This window comes from Pelophylax lessonae (assembly GCF_965119305.1).
Source record: "Pelophylax lessonae genome assembly, chromosome: 11".
NCBI lineage: Eukaryota > Metazoa > Chordata > Amphibia > Anura > Ranidae > Pelophylax > Pelophylax lessonae.
This window is the reverse complement of record NC_138778.1, coordinates 54,528,888-54,552,745: the sequence shown is the minus strand read 5'-3', so window position 1 is coordinate 54,552,745 and position 23,858 is coordinate 54,528,888. Positions and strand designations below refer to the sequence as shown.

Here is a 23,858-nt window from a genome sequence, read left to right as displayed (position 1 = left end):
GTGCTTCCACTAGGCAAACTAGGCAGCCGCCTAGGGCGCATTGCCACCTAGGGGCACAGCCAGGAGTCGTCACTCTCTCTCCATCATGAATGATTTTTGTGACCTGAGGGGAGAGGTGGCGGTAGGGGAGGAAGAAGGGACAGAGAAAGATGCCAGGTGTCTTGGGCAGTGGCGGAACTATCAGGCCCTGGCTTTCCACCACTGTTGGAGGGGCCCCAAGAGGCAGGGATGGAGCCCACCAGAGTGCTGCCTGCATGATGATCCTCTTCAGCTGGAGCTGAACCGCCTTAACCCCAGGCAGGAAGTGACTTTCTGCACTGAGCTGGTAGGCAGCCGTTCATTTCCCTGGGTTGGTATTAAGCAGGGAGCGGAGGAGAGCTGAACCTGAGCCGGAGCTCGGCACTGGAGGGCAGAACCTTTACTGGGGCAGAAGCGACGAGGCACCGGAATGGTCTGAGGAGGTTAGTGATGAAGGACATGTGGAGCTCTCTGAATGCAGCTTTTCCCTCCACCAGGAGCCGGTTGGAGCTGTGGTGAGCACTGTGGTCCAGGAGAGGAGCATCCTGGGAGAAGGAATCAGAAGGATCACTGTGAAGGAGGGCAGAGTGGGACCACTCTCTTCATACCACCCAGTTAGTGTCCCCAGAACAGGGGATCGTGGTCCCTGGGTGTTACATGGAGCATCCCTGGTATGAAAGGGAATCGGGGTCACCAGGTGTGCCATGGGGAATCAGAGTCACCAGGTGTGACATGGAGGATAGGGGTCACCGGGTGTAACAGGAGTTCGGGGTCACCAGGTGTGCCATGAGGAATTGGGGTCCCTGGGTGTGCCATTGGGGATTGGGGTCCCCAAGTGTGACACGGAGGAACATCAGGGTCCCCAGGTGTGACATGGAGGAACATCAGGGTCCCCAACTGTGACATGAAAAAACATCAGGGTCTGACATAGAGGAACATTGGGGTCACAGAGTATGACAGCATGACATGGAGGAACACGGGGGTCCCTGGGTGTGACATGGAGGAACATCAGGTTCAGTGGGTATGACAGCATGACATGGAGAAATATTGGGGTCCAAGGGTGTGACATGGAAAAACATCAAAGTCCCTGGGTGTGACACAGAGGGGCTTTACGGTCCCCGGGTGTGACATGGAGGAATATGGGGGGGGGGGTCACTGGGTATGAAAGCATACCATGGAGGAACCATCGGATCAGGGTCACTGGGTATGACATAGAGGAGTTTTTAACCCCTTCCCTTTTTTGGGGGGGGGGGCCCAAGTAGCTGGTCTTGCCTAGGGCGTAAAATAGTCTAGCACCGGCCCTGCCAGTATCTCAGATAATGTGTCCCCCACTGGGCACAATGGTTCTTCGCATAAACTGTTAAGTCAATACAGAACATAGTAGTGATGTAGCACCTGGCGAGAGGAACCACATTACCCAGAGAAATGGCAAACAATCTATAGCACTCAGAAGGGTTTTTAGCTGCGGCATCAGAGCTTAAGAAGAGAAAGGAGAATTCCTTTGCTGCCAACTGGAGAGGTAAGTATAATGGTTCTTCCTTTACAGGCTCACTTTGCCAGTCATTTTTATGTACAACCAAGGGGTCATTTCAATTGCGCAGTTACCGCTACGCCTCATCCCCATTCATCTTCACCCTGGCATCTTTGAGAAAGTGCAACATTATTATGTTTAAAGAAGTCGCCTGTCTTTCTACAAAATATGGAACTACTGTCTTGTATCAAGCAAAATAAGCCACCTACACAGTCACCAGGGGAATGAGGCCTGACTACCAACTTTCAATTCCAGAGGAGACTGTACAGGTAATAATGTCATCCTCTGAAGCAGTTTTCTAAACTTGTAAGTACATGTGATATCTAGAGTTGGCATTAAACTGCATACCATGTTAAAATAAGGTTGAAGGGTTTCTTAAAATCGAGTCTATCAATCATTTATGCAACCAGCTCTCAAGTGTAAAGCCATAGAAATCGAGAAAGTACTGTGTGTTATGTCAACTCCTAATTTAGCAAGCATTTACAACCTGAATGCTTTTATAGAGCACAGACTGGTTTGGTCTGGCAGTTTGATTGTGGGTTCCATTACTTGCTTGGCACACAGCAGCCAGGCACACAACGTTTTCATACTCTGAGTCAGTAAATAGGCCATGCAGCTCTTTTCTGTGGGTTTTTTTTTTTTCTTACATCGTGGTAGATGGGATGAGGAGGAGCCTAGGGATACTCCAGAAAACTATAACTTGATAATAAGGACTCTAAACTGAACAAAGGGTGAAGACACCCCCTTTGAAGTTGTAATATTGATACTGAGAAGCAAACAAACAGGAATCCCAATATAGAGGTGTAGTCCTGAATGCAAAGAGTAGTTTTAAAGATCTTCTAGGCAAGCTAAGGAAAGTCTGTGGATCCAAAGCCTGGAACTCACTGATATCCAGGCAGCTATTTGCAGGATCAGCAAACTTCAGTACTCCAGCAGCTTTTGTCCTGGATCTTTAGTGGACTTCTGAGAATACTCAAGGAAGGATAGGGCAGAGGCCCCCCCAGCCCAACTGTAGCTGGGACCCCACAGAAATGCTGCAGTCTATGGTGAATCTTCTAAAGATGCCACAGCACTGAGACTGGGTCTTACTCGCCCATGAACAAAAGAGCTCTTCCCTGGACTTTGGCTCATTTATACCTTCCTCAGGATTGGCTGGAGAGATATTAATATGCAGGCTGGGGTCATGATTCTCCCACCCACTGTGTCCCAGGATCCCCTGGGAGACAGGGGAAAGCAATTGAACCCGTGCCTTTAGAGTCCATAGCAGACCGACTAATTAAACCATGGTTGCAACTAGTTCCTAGCCAGTAGAAGGACCCTGTCCTTTCTCAGGGTAGGATATAGCTTGCTCAGTGTGAGTGAGCTATTTCCTATCCAGCTAAAGGACCTTTTAGCCCCCTAGTGGTCAGGTCCTGTATAAGGATAGGAACTATCCAACTCACAGTAAGAGAGCTAGTTCCTATCCAGCTAAAGGACCTTTTGGCCCCCTAGTGGCCAGGTCCTGTATAGGGATTGGAACTAGCCAGCTCACAGTGAGAAATCTAGTTCCTATCCACTTAAAGGACCTTTATACCTCCAGCTAACAATGGTCCTTTACAGGGATAGGAACTAGATGGTTCACAGTGAGGGAGCTAGTTCCTATCCTGCGAAAAGACCTTTTTCTCCATAGTGGTCGGGTCCTGTTAAAGGATAGGAACTAGCCAACTCACAGTGAGAAATCTAGTTCCTATCCACTCAGAGGACCTTTATACCTCCAGCTAAGAATGGTCCTTTACAGGGATAGGAAGTAGACGGTTCACAGTGAGAGAGCTAGTTCCTATCCACTCAGAGGACCTTTATACCTCCAGCTAAGAATGGTCCTTTACAGAGATAGGCACTAGACGGTTCGCAGTGAGGGAGCTAGTTCCTATCCTGCGAAAAGACCTTTTTCTCCATAGTGGTCGGGTCCTGTTAAAGGATAGGAACTAGCCAACTCACAGTGAGAACTCTAGTTCCTATCCACTCAGAGGACCTTTATACCTCCAGCTAAGAATGGTCCTTTACAGGGATAGGAAGTAGACGGTTCACAGTGAGAGAGCTAGTTCCTATCCACTCAGAGGACCTTTATACCTCCAGCTAAGAATGGTCCTTTACAGGGATAGGAACTAGCCAGCTCACAGTGAGAACTCTAGTTCCTATCCACTCAGAGGACCTTTATACCTCCAGCTAAGAATGGTCCTTTACAGGGATAGGAACTAGACGGTTCACAGTGACAGAGCTAGTTCCTATCCACTCAGAGGACCTTTATACCTCAAGCTAAGAATGGTCCTTTACAGGGATAGGAACTAGACGGTTCACAGTGAGAGAGCTAGTTCCTATCCACTCAGAGGACATTTATACCTCCAGCTAAGAATGGTCCTTTACAGGGATAGGAACTAGCCAGCTCACAGTGAGAACTCTAGTTCCTATCCACTCAGAGGACCTTTATACCTCCAGCTAAGAATGGTCCTTTACAGGGATAGGAACTAGACGGTTCACAGTGAGAGAGCTAGTTCCTATCCACTCAGAGGACCTTTATACCTCAAGCTAAGAATGGTCCTTTACAGGGATAGGAACTAGACGGTTCACAGTGAGAGAGCTAGTTCCTATCCACTCAGAGGACCTTTATACCTCAAGCTAAGAATGGTCCTTTACAGGGATAGGAACTAGATGGTTCACAGTGAGAGAGCTAGTTCCTATCCTGTAAAAGGACCTTTTTCTCCATAGTGGTCGGGTCCTGTTAAAGGATAGGAACTAGCCAACTCACAGTGAGAAATCTAGTTCCTGTCCGCTCAGAGGACCTATATACCTCCAGCTAACAATGGTCCTTTACAGGGATAGGAACTAGACGTTTCACAGTGAGAGAGCTAGTTCCTATCCACTCAGAGGACCTTTATACCTCCAGCTAACAATGGTCCTTTACAGGGATAGGAAGTAGACAGTTCACAGTGAGAGAGCTAGTTCCTATCCACTCAGAGGACCTTTATACCTCCAGCTAAGAATGGTCCTTTACAGGGATAGGAACTAGATGGTTCACAGTGAGGGAGCTAGTTCCTATCCTGTGAAAGGACCTTTTTCTCCATAGTGGTCGGGTCCTGTTAAAGGATAGGAACTAGCCAACTCACAGTGAGAAATCTAGTTCCTGTCCGCTCAGAGGACCTATATACCTCCAGCTAACAATGGTCCTTTACAGGGATAGGAACTAGACGTTTCACAGTGAGAGAGCTAGTTCCTATCCACTCAGAGGACCTTTATACCTCCAGCTAACAATGGTCCTTTACAGGGATAGGAAGTAGACAGTTCACAGTGAGAGAGCTAGTTCCTATCCACTCAGAGGACCTTTATACCTCCAGCTAAGAATGGTCCTTTACAGGGATAGGAACTAGATGGTTCACAGTGAGGGAGCTAGTTCCTATCCTGTGAAAGGACCTTTTTCTCCATAGTGGTCGGGTCCTGTTAAAGGATAGGAACTAGCCAACTCACAGTGAGAAATCTAGTTCCTATCCACTTAAAGGACCTTTATACCTCCTGCTAACAATGGTCCTTTATAGGGATAGGAATTCCTAGTTCCTATACTGCTAATTAAACTTTATTGATTGCAAGTTTTCCAGCAAATAAAGGGAATGATTTTATCTTTTGTGGAGCACAAGACGGCACTCACTGAGCTCTGAGCACGTTACACACATAGACCTGCTGCAGGCCTTGTGGCTCATGATGACTGGATGCTGCTGGGCCAGGTAGGGAGATTGAGTTGCACCGACCTTTGTAAAGCTGTAGCAGTGTGGAAAGCGGGGTACCGCAAATATGGGGGGGGGGGGGATTTGCAGCAATGTGGAAAGTGAAGGGCACTGGAGAAAACAGAGTGGGCAATATATAGACCTGTGGAAGGTTGAGGGAGGATATACGGCACTGTGATTATATACATCACCTATCTTCATGTCATTGTTTTTTAATAAAAGTCACAGAAACACTAAAACATTGTTGATGTTAAGATTTTAGTTTTTCTCTTTATATTCTCTCAGTATAATTTTATACCTAGAATGGTTTAGTTCATGGGTACTGGTCTGATTTGTTTCTAACGCCAATACAGGGTGATTTTTACAGAGAGTCCCAGTCGTGAGTCTTGGGGTAGTAAGAAAAGGTGGAATGGCTGTTATTATATTTACTGTATAACATCCATTGCATCTGTTTTATACATCACAATTGGCTTCTGAAATGGAGACTCCGACACCCCCAGTTTGGTGGAGATTATTAGAGCAATTTTAGACTTTAATAAACGGGAAGCAATGTTGCAAATATCACCAGAGCAACATGGAAGTTGGGAACCAGCACAAATAGTGCAAACTCCCTACTTTTGTCATGACCTAATGTTATAAAATTGGCGCACACTAAGACTGTGCCAGTATTAGGCGCCATTTTTGTGAGCTCCATCTTTAAAATTCCCCACAAATGCCCTTTGACCTGACAACTGTGTGGTCAGTACTCTGTGACAATTCACTCATACCCAATCTTCATCAGAGCTGTAGAAACTCCTGGCTGTCTGTAGACCTTCTGTGTGGAAAACTTGGGTTTACCCCTGTTGTGGCAGCAAATGGTACCACCTACTACCCAAGTATTCACTTTTTCCAAGTCAACCATATGCTTTACAGATAAAATATTTTTTAAATATTAAGAAAAAAAAAATCTCCTTTTGCAATTGCTCACTGTTTATAGGCTGGGTGGCCACTTTGCGAGGTCTATGGTGGTTTGTTTTCAGTTGGCTGTAGTGGTTTGTGTTCTTTATGGACACCTTGATAAGGACATGTAAGCTGAACCGTTGTGAAAAATAAAGGATACCGGCTTATTTCATCTGACACTTTGTAAAGTGGAAGGGGGAACATATGCCGCTGTGATTGGATACAACACACATCTGCTTGTCACTGTTTTTAACCAGTTCCCTACTGCCGCATTGTAAAATGACGCCGGCAGGAACACTCTCCCTCCGGGCGGGCGTCATGTGACGTCCACCCATTCTCGGCATGCATCACAATGATAGGGGGATGAGGCGCGTCTCTCGGGACACAGTTCATCCCCGATCAGTATAAAGAGCCAATAAAAACAGCTCTTTACCATGTGAGCAGCTGTCACAGAATGTAAACAAGCCGTGGTAACTAGCCGTTACCAGGTTCTCCTCCTCACACAACGACCCAGTGTGAGAAGAAGATTGCAGTAACAGCTAGTTACCGCCCACATTACAAAGTAAAACACACCGATTACCCCCAGTAATAAAGAGGACCCATTGCCAGCCCATCAGAGTACCCAAGTATCTGTCACCAGCCCATCAGAGTACCCGAGTACCTGTGACCAGCCCATCAGAGTACCCGAGTACCCGTCACCAGCCCATCAGAGTACCCAAGTACCGGTCACCAGCCCATAAGAGTACCCAAGTACCGGTCACCAGCCCATCAGAGTACCCAAGTACTGGTCACCAGCCCATCAGAGTACCCGAGTACCTGTCACCAGCCCATCAGAGTACCTGTCACCAGCCCAGAGTACTTATCTGCAGACCATCAGAGTACCTGTCTCCAGCCCAGAGTACCTATCTGAAGCCCACCAGAGTACCCAAGTACCTGTCTCCAGCCCATCAGAATACCCGAGTACATGTCACCAGCCCATCAGAGTACCCGAGTACCTGTCACCAGCCCAGAGTACTTATCTGCAGACCATCAAAGTACCTATCTCCAGCCCAGAGTACCTAAGTACCTATCGGAAGCCCACCAGAGTAGCCGAGTACCTGTCACCAGCCCATCAGAGTAGCCGAGTACCTGTCACCAGCCCATCAGAGTACCCAAGTATCTGACACCAGCCCAGAGTACTTATCTGCAGACCATCAAAGTATCTGTCTCCAGCCCAGAGTACCTAAGTACCTATCTGAAGCCCACCAGAGTACCCAAGTACCTGTCTACAGCCCCTTAGAGCAGTGGTCCTCAACTCCGTTCCTCAGGGCCCACTAACAGGCCAGGTTTGCAAGATAACTAAACTACATCACAGGTGATCTCATTTGCTGCTCAGTGATTGCAGTATTCTAGTCTGCATCTCCCCAAGGTAATATCTGGCCTGTTAGTGGGCCCCGAGGACCGGAGTTGAGGACCACTGCCTTAGAGTACCCGGGTACCTATATTAGAGTACCTTTCTGCAGCCCATGCCTTATAAAATATACGTTGGGGTGTTTGCTTTTCAAAATGGGGTCAATTTGTGGGCGTTTCCATTGTCCTGGTGCTCCAAGGCCTTCAAAAAAGTGATAGGTAAGAAATTAGATGTGTAATTTATGCTCTTGGAACGCCTAGAGGATGTTGGGCCTCTGTATGTGGTCAGGCTGTGTAAAAGTCTCACACATGTGGTATCGCCATACTCAGGAGTAGCAGAATGTATTTTGGGGTGTAATTTTTGCTATGTACATGCTATGTGTTAGAAATATCTTATAAATTGACAACTATGTGAAAAAAAAAAATATGTTTTCATTTTCTTTCCACATTTTCCAAAAACTTGTGCATAAAAAAAAAAATGATGTTTAAAAGACTCATTATGCTTTGTAGAATTTACATCAGGGTGTTTGCTTTCCAAAATGGGGTCATTTTGTGGGTAATTCCGCTTTCCTGGTGCTGCAGGGCCTTCAAAAGTGTGATCGGTTGCAATGAAATTATTTGTGCAATTTGTGCTCCTAGAACACCTAGTGGATGTTGGACCACTGTATGTGACCAGACTGTGTAAAAGTCTCACACATGAGGTATCACCATACTCAGGAGGAGTAGCAGAATGTATTTTGGGGTGTATATGCAAGTATGCCTATAAAGTGTGTGAGAAATGTTTTTACAAAGAATTGTGGGAAAAAAGGACTACTGCAAAAAAACTCACCACACCTGTTACTAAATACATTTGAAATGTCTACTTTCCAAAAAAGGATCATTTGGGGGTTATTTGTACTTTCCTGGGATTTCAGGGCCCCAAGAAATTAGATAGACCGTCAGTATATCAGGTGTGATAAGTTTTCAATGATTGGCACCATAGCTTGTAGACTAAAGCCCCGTACACACGCGTCGAAAATCGGCAGGGAATTTTCGTCCGACGACCGATCTGCCGATTTTCGGCTTGTTAGTATGATGCTTCCGACAACCGACTCCGACTTTTCGGCCGAAAAAAATCTGGTGTGCAGACTATAAAATTTTTGTCTGCTGTCAAAACACGGCCGATTTTCGTGCAGTCAGTACAGATTTCGACAGGGAAAAAATCTTAAGAGCAAGACTGGGCATGCTTAACCACTTCCTTACCGAGTCATGTAAAATGACGTCGGCAAAGTGGTTGTCTAGATCCGGGCCGCCGTCATATGACGTCGGCCCGTTCTAGCTGCTACTGCGCGCCCCCGGCGGCGCGCAGCGGCGCGATCAGGGATGAGGCTCGTCCCTCGGACATAGCCCATCACTGATCAAGGTAAACAGCCAATAGAAATTGGCTGTTTACCACGTGATCGGCTGTGTCAATCACAGCCGATCACATGAGCGGCTCCAGCACGAGCCGCTCGTTCTCTCTGCAATGCGCGCCCCCGGGGGCGCGCAGAGCAGCGATCGGGGACGAGGCTCGTCCCTCGGACAGAGTCGATCCCCGATCTAGGTAAAGAGCCAATGAAATTGGCTCTTTACCACGTGACCGGCTGTGTCCAATCACAGCCGGTCACAAATGTCAACAGAGAACATGGTAACTAGCTGTCACCGTGTTCTCCTCCTCACACACTGATCCTGTGTGAGGAGGAGATTGTGGTAACAGCTAGTTACCAAGTACAGTGCACCCCAAACACACTGATTGCACCCCCCCCCCCAATAAAGAGCACCTGTCACTAGCCCATCAAAGTACCCGAGTACCTGTCATCAGGTACTCAGATGACAGGTACTCGGGTACTCTGATGGGCTGGTGACAGGTATTCGGGTACTCTCATGACAGGTACTCGGGTACTCTGATGACGGATACTCTGATGACAGGTACTCGGGTACTCTGACGGGTACTCGGGTACTCTGATGACGGGTACTCGGGTACTCTGATGACAGGTACTCGGGTACTCTGATGACGGGTACTCGGGTACTCTGATGACAGGTACTCGGGTACTCTGATGACGGGTACTCGGGTACTCTGATGACAGGTACTCGGGTACTCTGATGACATGTACTCGAGTACTCTGATGACGGGTACTCGGGTACTCTGATGACGGGTACTCGGGTACTCTGACAGGTACTCGGGTACTCTGATGACAGGTACTCGGGTACTCTGATGACGGGTACTCGGGTACTCTGATGACAGGTACTCGGGTACTCTGATGACAGGTACTCGGGTACTTTGAGTACCTGTCAACGGAGTACCCGTCATCAGAGTACCTGAGTACCTGTCACCTACCCATCAGAGTACCCGAGTACCTTCCACCTGCTCATCAGAGTACCTGACGCCTGAAGTACCCAAGTACTTGCCGCCTGCTCATCAGTACCCATCACTACTCATCAGTACTCATCAGTACCTATCACGTATCAGTACTGATCATCAGTACCCATCAGTACAGTATCACCTATCACCTATCAGTCAGTGAGTACTACTCATCAGTACCTATCACCTGCCTGTCACCTGCCCATCAGAGTACCTGAGTACCTGTCACCTGCCTATCGGAGTACCCGAGTACCTGCCACCTGCTCATCAGTACCAGAGTACCTGTCACCTGCCCAACAAAGTACCCGAGTACCTGTCACCCTTCATACAGCCACCATGTCCAAGTCCAAAAAGGTTTATATACGTCGTCCGTTTAAACCTAAATACCGGTGTTATGGTAGCAGATAGCTGCCATAACCCTGGTATTTTTTTAAACGGTGGACGGTTGGCTTTCCGATAAGGGTGGTCCCAGCGGCGGATTCGCCGTGGGAATCACCCTTCCGGGATGGCGGAAGAGGCGCCCCCTCCCGACGCGTTCCGGTCCCTTTCCCCGCTTACCGGACCCGCCGGCAGCGGGGAAAACGATCCGGTCCCGAATCCTCACAGACAGGATGTCGAGTGAGGGCAAGCTTGCCCTCACTTGACTCTATGGTCTTGGAGGACCGGAGCTACGGAAAATGTTGTTGCCTAGCAACCGGTTTAAAGGTCCTTTTTTTTTTTTTTTTCATTTTATATTATAATTATTTTTTTTTTTTTTTCTATCTTTTAGTGTACTTGTGAGATCTGAGGACTTTTTGACCCCAGATCTCACAAAAAAGAGGTCCTGTCGTGCCTATTTCTATTACGAGGAATATTTACATTTCTTTTAATAGAAATAAAAATGATCAATTTTTTTTTTTTTTTAAACGGTGTAAAAATAAAAAATAATAAATAAAATAAATAGTAAAAAAAAAAAAAAAAAAAAATTAAAGCGCCCTGTCCCCGTTAGCTCGCGCGCAGAAGCGAATGCATACAGAAACCCCGCCCACATATGTAAACGGTGTTCAAACCACACATGTGAGGTATCGCCGCGATCGTTAGAGCAAGGGGAATAATTTGAGCCCTAGACCTCCTCTGTAACTCAAAGATGGCAACCTGTAGAAATTTTTAAATTGTCACCTATGGGGATTTTTAAGTACCAAAGTTTGTCACCATTCCGTGAGCGTGCGCAATTTTGAAACATGACATGTTGGGTATCTATTTACTCGGCGTAACATTATCTTTCACATTATGGAAAAAAATTGGGCTAACTTTACTGGTTTCTTATTTTTTATTTAAAAAAAGTGAATTTTTTCCAAAAAAATTGCGTTTGGAAGACCGCTACGCAAATACGGTGTGATAAAAAATAGTGCAATAATCTCCATTTTATTCTCTAGGGTCTCTGCTAAAAAAAAATATATAATGTTTGGGGGTTCTAAGCAGTTTTCTAGCAAAACAACTGATTTTAGCTTGTAAACACCAAATGTCAAAAATAGGCCTAGGCAAGTGGCTAGGATGCATGATGATGCTCCTTGGATGTTCGGCCCCTCTATATGGCTAGGCTGTGAAAAAGTCTCACACATGTGGTATTGCCATACTCAGGAGGAGTGGCAGAATGTATTTTGGGGTGTCATTTTTGCTGTGTACATGCTATGTGTTAGGAATATCCTATAAATTGACAACTTTGTGTAAAAAAAAAAAGTTTTCATTTTTTTCCCACATTTTCCAAAAACCTGTGGAAAAAAATGATATGTTCAAACGACCCATAATGCCTCATAGAATATACGTTGGAGTGTTTGCTTTCCAAAATGGGGTCATTTTGTGGACTTTTCCATTGTATTGGTGCTCTAGGGCCTTGAAAAGTGTGATAGGTAGTAAGAAAGTTTTATGTGTATTTATGCTCCTAGAACGCCTGAATGTGCTTCTTGGACGTGGAGTCTCTTTTTGTGGCCAGGCTGTGTAAAAGTCTCACACATGTGGTATCGCCATACTCGGAAGGAGTAGCAGAATGTATTTTTGGGTGTAATTTTTGCTGTGTACATGCTATGTGTTAGAAATAGCTTATAAATTGACAACTTTGTGGGAAAAAAAAGGAAAAAAAATTTTTTTCTTCATTTTCCCAAGAATTGTGGGAAAAAATTACAACTTCAAAAAACTCACCATGCCTCTTACTAAATACCTTGGACTGTCTACTTTACAAAAAGGGGTCATTTGGTCGGTATTTGTACTGTCCTGACATTTCAGGGCCTCAAGAAAGGAGATAGGCAGTCAGTACATCTGGTGTGATAAATTTTCAGTAATTGGTACCATAGCTTCTAGACTCAATACCTTTCACACAGACTAAATAATATACACTAATTTGGGTTAATTTTACCAGAGACATGTAGCAGTATACATTTTGGCCCAAATGTATGAAGAAAAATTTATTTTTTGCAAAATTTCATAATTGAAACTAAAAAAAAGTGTTTTTTTTCAAAATTTTTGCTCTTTTTTTGCATATATCACGAAAAAAAAAAACCCCAGTTGTGATCAAATACCACCAAAAGAAAGCTCTATTTGTGTGAAAAAAATGATAAAAATTTTGTTTGGTTATAGTGTAGCATGACTGAGCAACTGTCATTCAAAGTGTGAGAGTGCTGAAAGCTGAAAATTGGTCTGGGCAGGAAGGGGGTCTAACTGCTCTGTATGGAAGCGGTTAAAGAAGAAAGAACACAAAGAAAGCAAACCAACACATGACATCACTTCTGAAGTAGAATTCTGTTGGCTGAGAAAATTTGTGTGCAGTCTAGGCACATTCCAACCAACAAAACACAACTCTGGACAAAAGACGGATGATCGGTCGGCCGATAATTGTTGTGTGTGTACGGGGCTTAACTTTCACACAGACCAAATAATATACACTCATTCGGGTTATTTTTACCAAATATGTGTAGCAGTATACATTTTGGCCCAAATGTATGAAGAAAAAAAATTTGCAAAATTTTATAATAGAAACCAAAAAAAGTGTTCTGGTCTCCAAAAGTTTCACTTATGTTGCAAAAAAAAAAAAAAACAGTTGTTAAAAAAAATACCACGAAAAGAAAGCTCTATCTGTGTGAGAAAAAAAATGATTACACTTTTGATTGGGTACAGTGTAGCATTACATATTATCATTCAAAGCGTGAGAGCGCTGAAAGCTAAAAATTAGTCTGGGCAGGACAGGGGTAAAAGTGCCCGGTATTGGGGGGGGCATGGAGGGGGTGAAAGTGCCCGATATTGGTGGGGCAGGAAGGGGGTGAAAGTGCCGGTATTGGTGGGGCAGGAAGGGGGTGAAAGTGCCGGTATTGGGTGGGCAGGAAGGGGGTGAAAGTGCCGGTATTGGGTGGGCAGGAATGGGGTGAAAGTGCCGGTATTGGGGGGGAGGGCAGGAAGGGAGTGAAAGTGCCGGTATTGGTAGGGCAGGAAGGGGGTGAAAGTGCCGGTATTGGGGGGAGGGCAGGAAGGGAGTGAAAGTGCCGGTATTGGGGGGAGGGCAGGAAGGGAGTGAAAGTGCCGGTATTGGGGAGGGCAGGAAAGGGATGAATGTGCCCGGTATTGGGGGGGGGGGGGGAGAAGGGGGTGAAAGTGCCCGGTATTAAAGTGGTTAAGATAAGAAAAAAAAAAAGACAGCAACATTGTTGATTTTGTTTCTGTCATGCGGTTTCATAATATACATTTGCATTGTTGTTAAGCTCCTGGGTACTAATGTGGCCTTTAAAGGACTCCAATATTCTTCCGTGTGTCCTGGACTCCTAGTGAATTCTAACCTTGAACCTGTGTGGTCTGTGAACATCTGTGCAGGAAAACGAATAGCCATTGGACCATTATTTGGATATTCTACCTTACTTGTATAAAAAATTTAAAATACACAACTGTGCTGTTCCCACAACCTTTGGACTTGTTCACTCCACCACTGGTCCCCAACACAGCCCTTTAGGGACCACCAACCTGTCCAGCATTTAGGGATTATCCAGCTGTGCCTAAGGGATTTAGAAAGAAAAACTCACACAACTTGGACATCCCTAAATCCTGGACTTTTTGGTGGTCTTGGAGGACTTTGTTGGGAAGAAGAACATTACACAATTCTCAGCAGGCAACATCTTATTTCACTAACCACACCTCCTACTATGTGGATTTCATCTATTGGATGAATCTACCCATGTGACTAGAAAGTTATTGATTGGTTGTGGGTATGTGAGACAGACACGGTTTCCCACAGAAGAAAACAGTAAAAACATTTAGGTTTTAATGTGGAATTGTAATAAAAGTGAAGATGAATAAGTGTAACATTAGGAAACGTGTACGGTTGTTGCTTTATTACAATCTATTCCCACACACATTGTGAAGGTCTCTTTAGATCATAAACTTGGCATCTGGGTAATAAACTCCTCTCCGTGGTCAGTTCTCTCCCCACCCCCATATCTTTCTGCACAGGCCCCCCCAGTGTAACTTCTACTGAAATAATTATCTGCCCCCCCACCTATAGCCGTCTACTTAGTGACTCAAACTTACCCCATACTTTTTTTCATCAGGCTCACTGGGTTGCACCTACTTAAAGATGGCGGCCATAACTTAGCCTTAGCCCCGTCCCTCATCCACTATGTGCGTCCGACGGTGTTCTAAAGTTTTCCTCAACCCATGAAAATTCTTGACGGCGTCACTTCCGGTGTGGCCCCTTCACAAAAAGCTGGTATCACCTCAACAATGTGCCTGAGCAGTGGAGGAATATTATAGAACTGCTCTGCTAAGCTATAGTGAGGGAAAGGGACACAGGCTGGATGATGGGGGGTGCGAAAAGGAGACACAGGCTGGATGATGGGGGGGGGGGGGGAGACGGGGAGACACAGGCTGGATGATGGGGGGTGGGGGTGGGAGAAGGATACACAGGCTGGATTATGGGGGGGTGGGGTGGGAGAAGGATACACAGGCTGGATTATGGGGGGGTGGGAGAGGGAGACACAGGCTGGATGATGGGGGGGGGTGGGAGAGGGAGACACAGGCTGCATGATGGGGGGGGTGGGAGAGGGAGACACAGGCTGGATGATGGGGGGGGGGGTGGGAGAAGGATACACAGGCTGGATGATAGGGGGGGTGGGAGAAGGATGCACAGGCTGGATGATAGGGGGGGGGTGGGAGAAGGAGACACAGGCTGGATGATAGGGGGGGGTGGGAGAAGGAGACACAGGCTGGATGATAGGGGGGGTGGGAGAAGGAGACACAGGCTGGATGATAGGGGGGTGGGAGAAGGAGACACAGGCTGGATGATAGGGGGGGTGGGAGAAGGAGACACAGGCTGGATGATAGGGGGGGTGGGAGAAGGAGACACAGGCTGGATGATAGGGGGGGATGGGAGAAGGAGACACAGGCTGGATGATGGGGGGGGGGAGACGGGGAGACACAGGCTGGATGATGGGGGGGTGGGGGTGGGAGAAGGATACACAGGCTGGATTATGGGGGGGGTGGGAGAAGGAGACACAGGCTGGATTATGGGGGGGTGGGAGAGGGAGACACAGGCTGGATGATAGGGGGGGTGGGAGAAGGAGACACAGGCTGGATGATAGCGGGGGTGGGAGAAGGAGACACAGGCTGGATGATAGCGGGGGTGGGAGAAGGAGACACAGGCTGGATGATAGGGGGGGTGGGAGAAGGAGACACAGGCTGGATGATAGGGGGGTGGGAGAAGGAGACACAGGCTGGATGATAGGGGGGGTGGGAGAAGGAGACACAGGCTGGATGATAGGGGGGGGTGGGAGAAGGAGACACAGGCTGGATGATGGGGGGGGGGAGACACAGGCTGGATGATGGGGGGGGGGAGATGGGGAGACACAGGCTGGATGATGGGGGGGTGGGGGTGGGAGAAGGATACACAGGCTGGATTATGGGGGGGTGGGAGAAGGAGACACAGGCTGGATTATGGGGGGGGTGGGAGAGGGAGACACAGGCTGGATGATAGGGGGGGTGGGAGAAGGAGACACAGGCTGGATGATAGCGGGGGTGGGAGAAGGAGACACAGGCTGGATGATAGCGGGGGTGGGAGAAGGAGACACAGGCTGGATGATAGGGGGGTGGGAGAAGGAGACACAGGCTGGATGATAGGGGGGGTGGGAGAAGGAGACACAGGCTGGATGATAGGGGGGGTGGGAGAAGGAGACACAGGCTGGATGATGCGGGGGTGGGAAAAGGAGACACAGGCTATGACCCTGCCATAGAATAACATGGTAGGTGCAGCTACTATAAATGTAGAGCCCAAACCACAGGGGTTCAGGGCACCATACTTGGCAAACTTATATTAAAGGACCTCCAGTAGCCACATTACATTTTTTGGGGGCAATGCCTAATTTTCACAGGGACTGGCATGGGGGATCGACTTTGGCCAAATAATGTGAAACATAGGTAATGCAAAGCCCCGCCTCCCGGGTATCGCATAACTAAGACTATGAGGATTCACCATGTGCCGAACGGGGCATAGCCCAATGATGGCTACAATGCTGTCCACTCTCAACAAACCGCTGCACCAACATAGTCCCAACCTGGCCCACCAACCTCTATATGCCACCTCCCAACCCCCAAGTCCCGGCCCCCAGCAAGTTCTCCATCAATACTATAGGATGAGCATAAATAGCACCAGCCCCAGGGGGAAATAGCACTGTGACGTAAAGGATAGACAGAGGAGCATGGGACTGAGCCAGAACCGACCCAGGAGGAGCATGGGACTGAGCCAGGACCGACCCAGGAGGAGCATGGGACTGAGCCAGGACCGACCCAGGAGGAGCATGGGACTGAGCCAGGACCGACGCAGAGGAGGATAGAGAGGAGTGAGAGAAAGGTAGGAGAGGGTTTCCCGATCTCTCAGCTGTCGTCTTCTTCCCTCCCTTCTTCTGACCACCATTCTTCCACACATTCACCCATCCAGGGATCTCTTTGGAATCTTCCCGTTTCTGGCCGCCATCCTTCAAACAATCTTCTCAGCTTCACTGCAGTTCTGCAAAAAGGACAAAGTTAGGTTTTTCTGCCCAAAACCAGTTTGTGACCAATTTTAAACCCTTCAAATCCCCCCCCCCCCTTTCAGCCAAATAGCCACTTGATCCAATCTGGTTATTGCTACACATTTACATGACACCGAAGCTCAACCCAATAACCCGCCCCCCCCCTCCCCCCTGCAATAGAAGTCTTAATTCAAATCCTTCAATTGTTTCCTTCCCATACAGTCAGTCCACCAATCAACACCGATATAAATAAGAGGAAGGAAACAATACAAAAACAGGATGAATCAACACTGATAGAAATATATATATTACACACAGACAGCCACAGAGAGAGAGACACCCCCCAAGAAACATCTCCCCCATACACAGCGAGGGACATCCCCCCCCATACACAGCGAGGGACACCCCCCCCATACACAGCGAGGGACAACCCCCCCATACACAGCGAGGGACACCCCCCCCATACACAGCGAGGGACACCCCCCCCATACACAGCAAGGGACACCCCCCCCCATACACAGCGAGGGGCACACCCCCCCCCCATACACAGCGAGGGACACCCCCCCCCCATACACAGCGAGGGACACACCCCCCCCCATACACAGCGAGGGACACCCCCCCCATACACAGCGATGGACATCCCCCCTCCCCCCCATATAGTGCACCCCCCCATATACAGCTACAGACGTCCGTCCCCCCATATACAGCTACAGATATCCCCCCCCATATACAGCTACAGACGTCCGTCCCCCCATATACAGCTACAGACATCCCCCCCCATATACAGCTACAGACATCCCCCCCCCATATACAGCTACAGACGTCCCCCCCCCATATACAGCTACAGACGTCCCCCCCCCATATACAGCTACAGACGCCCCCCCCCATATACAGCTACAGACGTCCCCCCCCATATACAGCTACAGATGTCCCCCCCCCATATACAGCTACAGACGTCCCCCCCCATATACAGACATCTCCCCCCCCATATACAGACATCTCCCCCCCCCCCCATATACAGACATCTCCCCCCCCCATATACAGACATCCCCGCCATATACAGACATCTCCCCCCATATACAGACATCCCCCCCATATACAGACACCCCCCCCATATACAGACATCTCCACCATATACAGACATCCCCCCATATACAGACATCTCCCCCATATACAGACATCCCCCCATATACAGACATCTCCCCCATATACAGACATCTCCCCCCATATACAGACATCCCCCCCATATACAGACATCCCCCCCATATACAGACATCTCCCCATATACAGACATCTCCCCATATACAGACATCTCCACCATATACAGACATCTCCCCCCATATACAGACATCTCCCCCCATATACAGACATCCCCCCACATCCCCCCATATACAGACATCCCCCCATATACAGACATCTCCCCCATATACAGACATCTCCACTATATACAGACATCTCCACCATATACAGACATCTCCCCCCATATACAGACATCTCCCCCCATATACAGACATCCCCCCCCATATACAGACTTCCCCCCCCCCATATACAGACATCTCCTCCCCCCATATACAGACATCCCTCCCCTCCTTGGCAGAGATTGCAGAAGAAGAAGCAGAAAAAAACCCGGGAACAGACCTTCCCTGCAGAGCAGACACATGGGATGTGATGAATTCTGTCCACTTCCTGTACTTCTCTGTACCATGTGACATCACCAGGGTCCTTCTACTGGGCAGGAACTAGCCGCTACCATTAAAAAGGGAAGGCCACAAAATAAATTTAGCAAAAAACAAAACAAAAAAACAGTTTCTTCCCCTCACTTATGCAGTTCTTGGGTCAGCTGTTCTCCAAATTACTAACTTTAATGCTGAAAAAACGTTTTCTCTATTTCCTCAGACTGTCCCTAAAAGATATGTACATAGTTGTGAACTTAACGGATCTCTCCTAGCAATGCTGGATTTGTGGTTTGGTTACTAGCATCTGGTAGTAGTGGCACTGCCTTTGCTTTTCTATGGGATTGAAAGCTTAGGCAGCAGTCACTGTTTGAACTCCATGCCCAAGAGTATTAAGGCAGTGCTGGAAAACAATGGTGGCCACACAAAATATTGACACTTTGGGCCCAATTTGGACATTTCCACTTCTACTTTACATTGTAGCAAAGTGTCATTTCTTCAGTGTCGTCACATGAAAAGATATAATAAAATATTTACAAAAATGGGAGGGGTGTACTCACTTTTGTGAGATACTGTAAGTACCTGGAATAAATAAATAAGTAACCTTGCATGCTCAGCACATTACCTATTGGTTGCACTGGTACCATGGATGAGTAAGTTTGGGGTGGAGGAGCTTGACCGGCCTGCACAGAGTCCTGCCTTCAACTCGATAGAACACCTTTGGAATGAAGTAGAGTGGAGACTGCGAGCCAGGCCTTCTCATCCACATCAGTGCCTGATCACACAAATGCGCTTGTGGAAGAATAGTCAAACATTCCCATAGACACACTCCTAAACCTTGTGGTCAGCCTTCCCAGAAGAGTTGAAGCTTTTATAGCTGCAAAGGGTGGGCCAACTCAATATTGAACCCTACCGACTAAGACTAGGATGCCATTAAAGTTCATGTGCATGGAAAGGGAGGCGTCTTAAGATTTTTGGTAATATAGTGTACATTTTGTGAGCGGAAAAGGGAAAAATATTATATATAAAAGTCCATCAATAAATGGTGATTATGCTCAGGCAATTAATGTCCTCAATAAATGGTTATCCACAAAATGTGCAAGTGCTCTGGCTTGATTGTTTCACAGTATCGATTGCTTGTTCCAAAAGTGAATAAGATGGGTCACTTACCAGATAACGTGGGTCTTATGTGCCATATGACACTAAGACCATTCAGGCTTTGTTAGCCCTCTGGGCTAAGTGGCTCTCCCCTTTGAACGGTCCTGCGGGCTACTAATGGCTCCTCTGGACTCCGGAATATTCAAGGATAATGAAAGGGAAGAAGAAAGGCTCCAAATAGCGTGATACAGTCTTAATAAAGATTTTATTACCCATCCATCAGGTTCAAACAAAGTAAAATAGTAAAGCACACTATCCCTGGTGGTCAGCGGTGTGGGCCGCACGTCCTCCTCGCGGAATAACGGCTAACTTCCGGCTTGCGTTCCAACTAGGGTAGCGTGATGACGCTATGCAGTCCAAACTGACGCGTTTCGTCACTTCTGGTGACGTCTTCAGAGTTTGGGGTATGTCTCTATCAGTTTTGCACATCGAGAGATGGAAATTTTTGCCCATTCCTCCTTGCAAAACAGCTCAAGCTCAGTGAGGTTGGATGGAGAGCGTTTGTGAACAGCAGTTTTCAGTTCTTTCCACAGATTCTCGATTAGATTCAGGTCTGGACTTTGACTTGGCCATTCTAACACCTGGATATGTTTATTTGTGAACCATTCCATTGTAGATTTTGCTTTATGTTTTGGATCATTGTCTTGTTGGAAGACAAATCTCTGTCCCAGTCTCAGGTCTTTTGCAGACTCCATCAGGTTTTCTTCCAGAATGGTCCTGTATTTGGCTCCATCCATCTTCCCATCAATTTTAACCATCTTCCCTGTCCCTGCTGAAGAAAAGCAGGCCCAAACCATGATGCTGCCACCACCATGTTTGACAGTGGGGATGGTGTGTTCAGGGTGATGATCTGTGTTGCTTTTACGCCAAACATAACGTTTTGCATTGTTGCCTAAAAGTTTGATTTTGGTTTCATCTGACCAGATCACCTTCTTCCACATGTTTGGTGTGTCTCCCAGGTGGCTTGTGGCAAACTTTAAACGACAATTTTTATGGATATCTTTAAGAAATGGCTTTCTTCTTGCCACTCTTCCATAACCACTTGCCGTCTGCTCACTAGAGCTCTACTGCGGCAAAGTGGCTCGATAACGTCTGGCGACGTAGACCTACGTCGCCAGACATTCACCTTTCTCGGGGGCGCGCGCGCGCCGCCGGAATCTCGCTCCCGCTGTATTCAGTCACAGCGGGAGTCGGGCCAGGGGAGGAGCAGCGCTGCTCTTCCCCGATCGTCGGGAAATCGAGTGTGTAAACACAAGCGGGCGGATCTCCTAAGTGACAGGCAGGGTCAGATTGCAGGGTTGAGCATAGCTGAACATGCGATCTGTCCCTGTGTCACTCAGTCACCTCCCCCCACACACGTCAGTAAGCACCAGGCATACATTAACCCCTCCCTCTCCAATAAAATTAACCCCTTCCCTGCCAGTGTCATTTTTACAGTAACATTGCATATATATAGCACTGATTACTGCAGTAATGTCACTGGTACCCCCAAAAGTGTCAAAAATGTCTGTCCGCAGCAATGTCGTAGTCCCGCAAAAAAAAATCGTAGATCGCCGCCATTACTCGTTAAAAAAAAAAACCACCAAAAATGACAGAAATCTTTCCCTTAGTAAACGCAATAACTTTTGCGCAAACCAATCAAAATACGCTTATTGTGATTTTTTTTACCAAACATAGGTAGCAGAAAACAAATTGGAAAAAATTTAAAAAAATTTTGATTTTTTTACATTTTTTTGGGGGGAATTTCATATAAAAAAATTTGAAAAATATTGTTATTTTTTCAAAATGTACGCTCTTTTTTTGTTTATAGCGCAAAAAGTAAAATTTGCACACGTGATCAAATACCACCAAAAGAAAGCTCTGTTTGTGGGGAAAAAAGGACGTAAATTTCGTTTAGGTAAGGTGTTGCACAACCGCGCAATTGTCACTTAAAGTCGCACAGAGCCGAATCGCAAAAAGTGGCCTGGAAGTAAGACAGCAAAATCCTCCGGTGGTAAAGTGGATAAAGGCCAGATTTGTGCAGTATACGACTGCTTGTTGTCCTATGGACAGAGTCTCCCACCTCAGCTGTAGATCTCTGCAGTTCATCCAGAGTGATCATGGGCCTCTTGGCTGCATCTCTGATCAGTCTTCTCCTTGCATGAGCTGAAAGTTTAGAGGGACGGCTAGGTCTTCGTAGATTCCCAGTGGTCTGATACTCCTTCCATTTTAATATTATCACTTGCACAGTGCTCCTTGGGATGTTTAAAGCTTGGGAAATCTTTTTGTATCCAAATCCGGCTTTAAACTTCTCCACAACAGTATCTCAGACCTGCCTGGTTTGTTCCTTGTTCTTCATGATGCTCTCTGCGCTTTAAACGGACCTCTGAGACTATCACAGTGCAGGTGCATTTATACGGAGACTTGATTACACACAGGTGGATTCTATTTATCATCATTAGTCATTTAGGTCAACATTGGATCATTCAGAGATCCTCACTGAACTTCTGGAGAGAGTTTGCTGCACTGAAAGTAAAGGGGCTGAATAATTTTGCATGCCCAATTTTTCAGTTTTTTATTTGTTAACCAAGTTTCAAATATCCAATAAATTTCGTTCCACTTCATGATTGTGTCCCACTTGTTAATTCTTCACAAAAAATTACAGTTTTATATTTTTATGTTTAAGCCTGAAATGTGGCAAAAGGTTGCAAAGTTCAAGGGGGCTGAATACTTTCGCAAGGCACTGTACTTATGAGTGTAGGCCCAGTTTATTCTGAAAAAACAAGGAATAATTTTAACTAAATGGTTGTGATGATATGTACAGTTTTATTAACACCAAGGTTGCAAAACTGAGTTCAGGCTTTAAAATTTGTTTTACCTTCAAGCATTAAGGTTTTAATGTACCTAATGATTTGTATAAGATTTTTTGGAAGCAAATTCATCAGGTGCCCAAGGACTACACAAATACAGTATCCAGGGCCAGATTGGCCTACCGGTATACCGGAAATTTCCCGGTAGGCTGGCAAGTCCCCCTGCCTTAGGGCTGCCTGCAGTGGCAGGCTCATGTGCAGTGACGTGATGGCGCCAGGCTGTGCAATTTTTAAATGTAAGGCGCCTCACCGATGAGTATGTAAGACCCCTCCGCAGTCCCAGCATCTCTTGCACCATGCCTGCAGCACTGCATCTCCTGTACATGCCTGCAGTCTCTGCATCTCCTGCACCATGCCCGCAGCCTATGCATGTCCTGCACCATGCCCGCAGCTTCTGCATCTCCTGCGCCATGCCCCCAGCCTCTGCTTCTCCTGCACCATGCCCGCAGCCTGCATCTCCTGTACCATGTCTGCAGCCTCTGCATCTCCTGTACAATGCCCTAAGCCTCTGCATCTCCTGTACAATGCCTGCAGCCTCTGCATCTTTTGTACCATGCCTGCATAGCCTCTGACATCTCCTGTGCCATGTCTGCACAGCCCCTGACATCTCCTATACCATGCCCGCAGTCTCTGCATTTCCTGTATCATGCCTGCAACCTCTGCATCTCCTGTACCATGCCCGCAGCCTCTGCATCTCCTGTATCATTCCTGCAGCCTCTGCATCTCCTGTACCACGTCTGCAGCTTCTGCATCTCCTGTACCATGCCCGCAGTCTATGCATCTCCTATACTATGCCTGCACAGCCCATGACATCTCCTGTACCATGCCTGCAGCCTCTGCATCTCCTGTACCATGTCAGCAGCCTCTGCATCTCCTGTACCATGTCTGCAGCTCCTGCATCTCCTGTACCATGCCTGCACAGCCCATGACATCTCCTGTACCATGCCTGCAGCCTCTGCATCTCCTGTACCATGTCTGCAGCTTCTGCATCTCCTGTACCATGTCCACAGTCTCTGCATCTCCTGTACCATGCCTGCACAGCCCATGACATCTCCTGTACCATGTCTGCAGCCCCTGCATCTCCTGTACCATGTCCGCAGCCTCTGCATCTCCTTTACCATGTCCACAGCTCCTGCATTTCCTT

General features: G+C 47.2%; 1 long non-coding RNA gene across 1 annotated transcript; it reads right to left on the bottom strand.

Annotated features, from left to right (window-relative positions):
- Positions 1–16,564: 16,564 nt before the first annotated feature.
- On the bottom strand, positions 16,565–18,744 carry LOC309566717. The gene is made up of 3 exons (XR_014225891.1): positions 18,673–18,744; positions 16,829–17,030; positions 16,565–16,761 (listed from the first exon to the last, which is right to left on the bottom strand). It is a non-coding gene; the product is annotated as an uncharacterized lncRNA (long non-coding RNA).
- Positions 18,745–23,858: the final 5,114 nt, after the last annotated feature.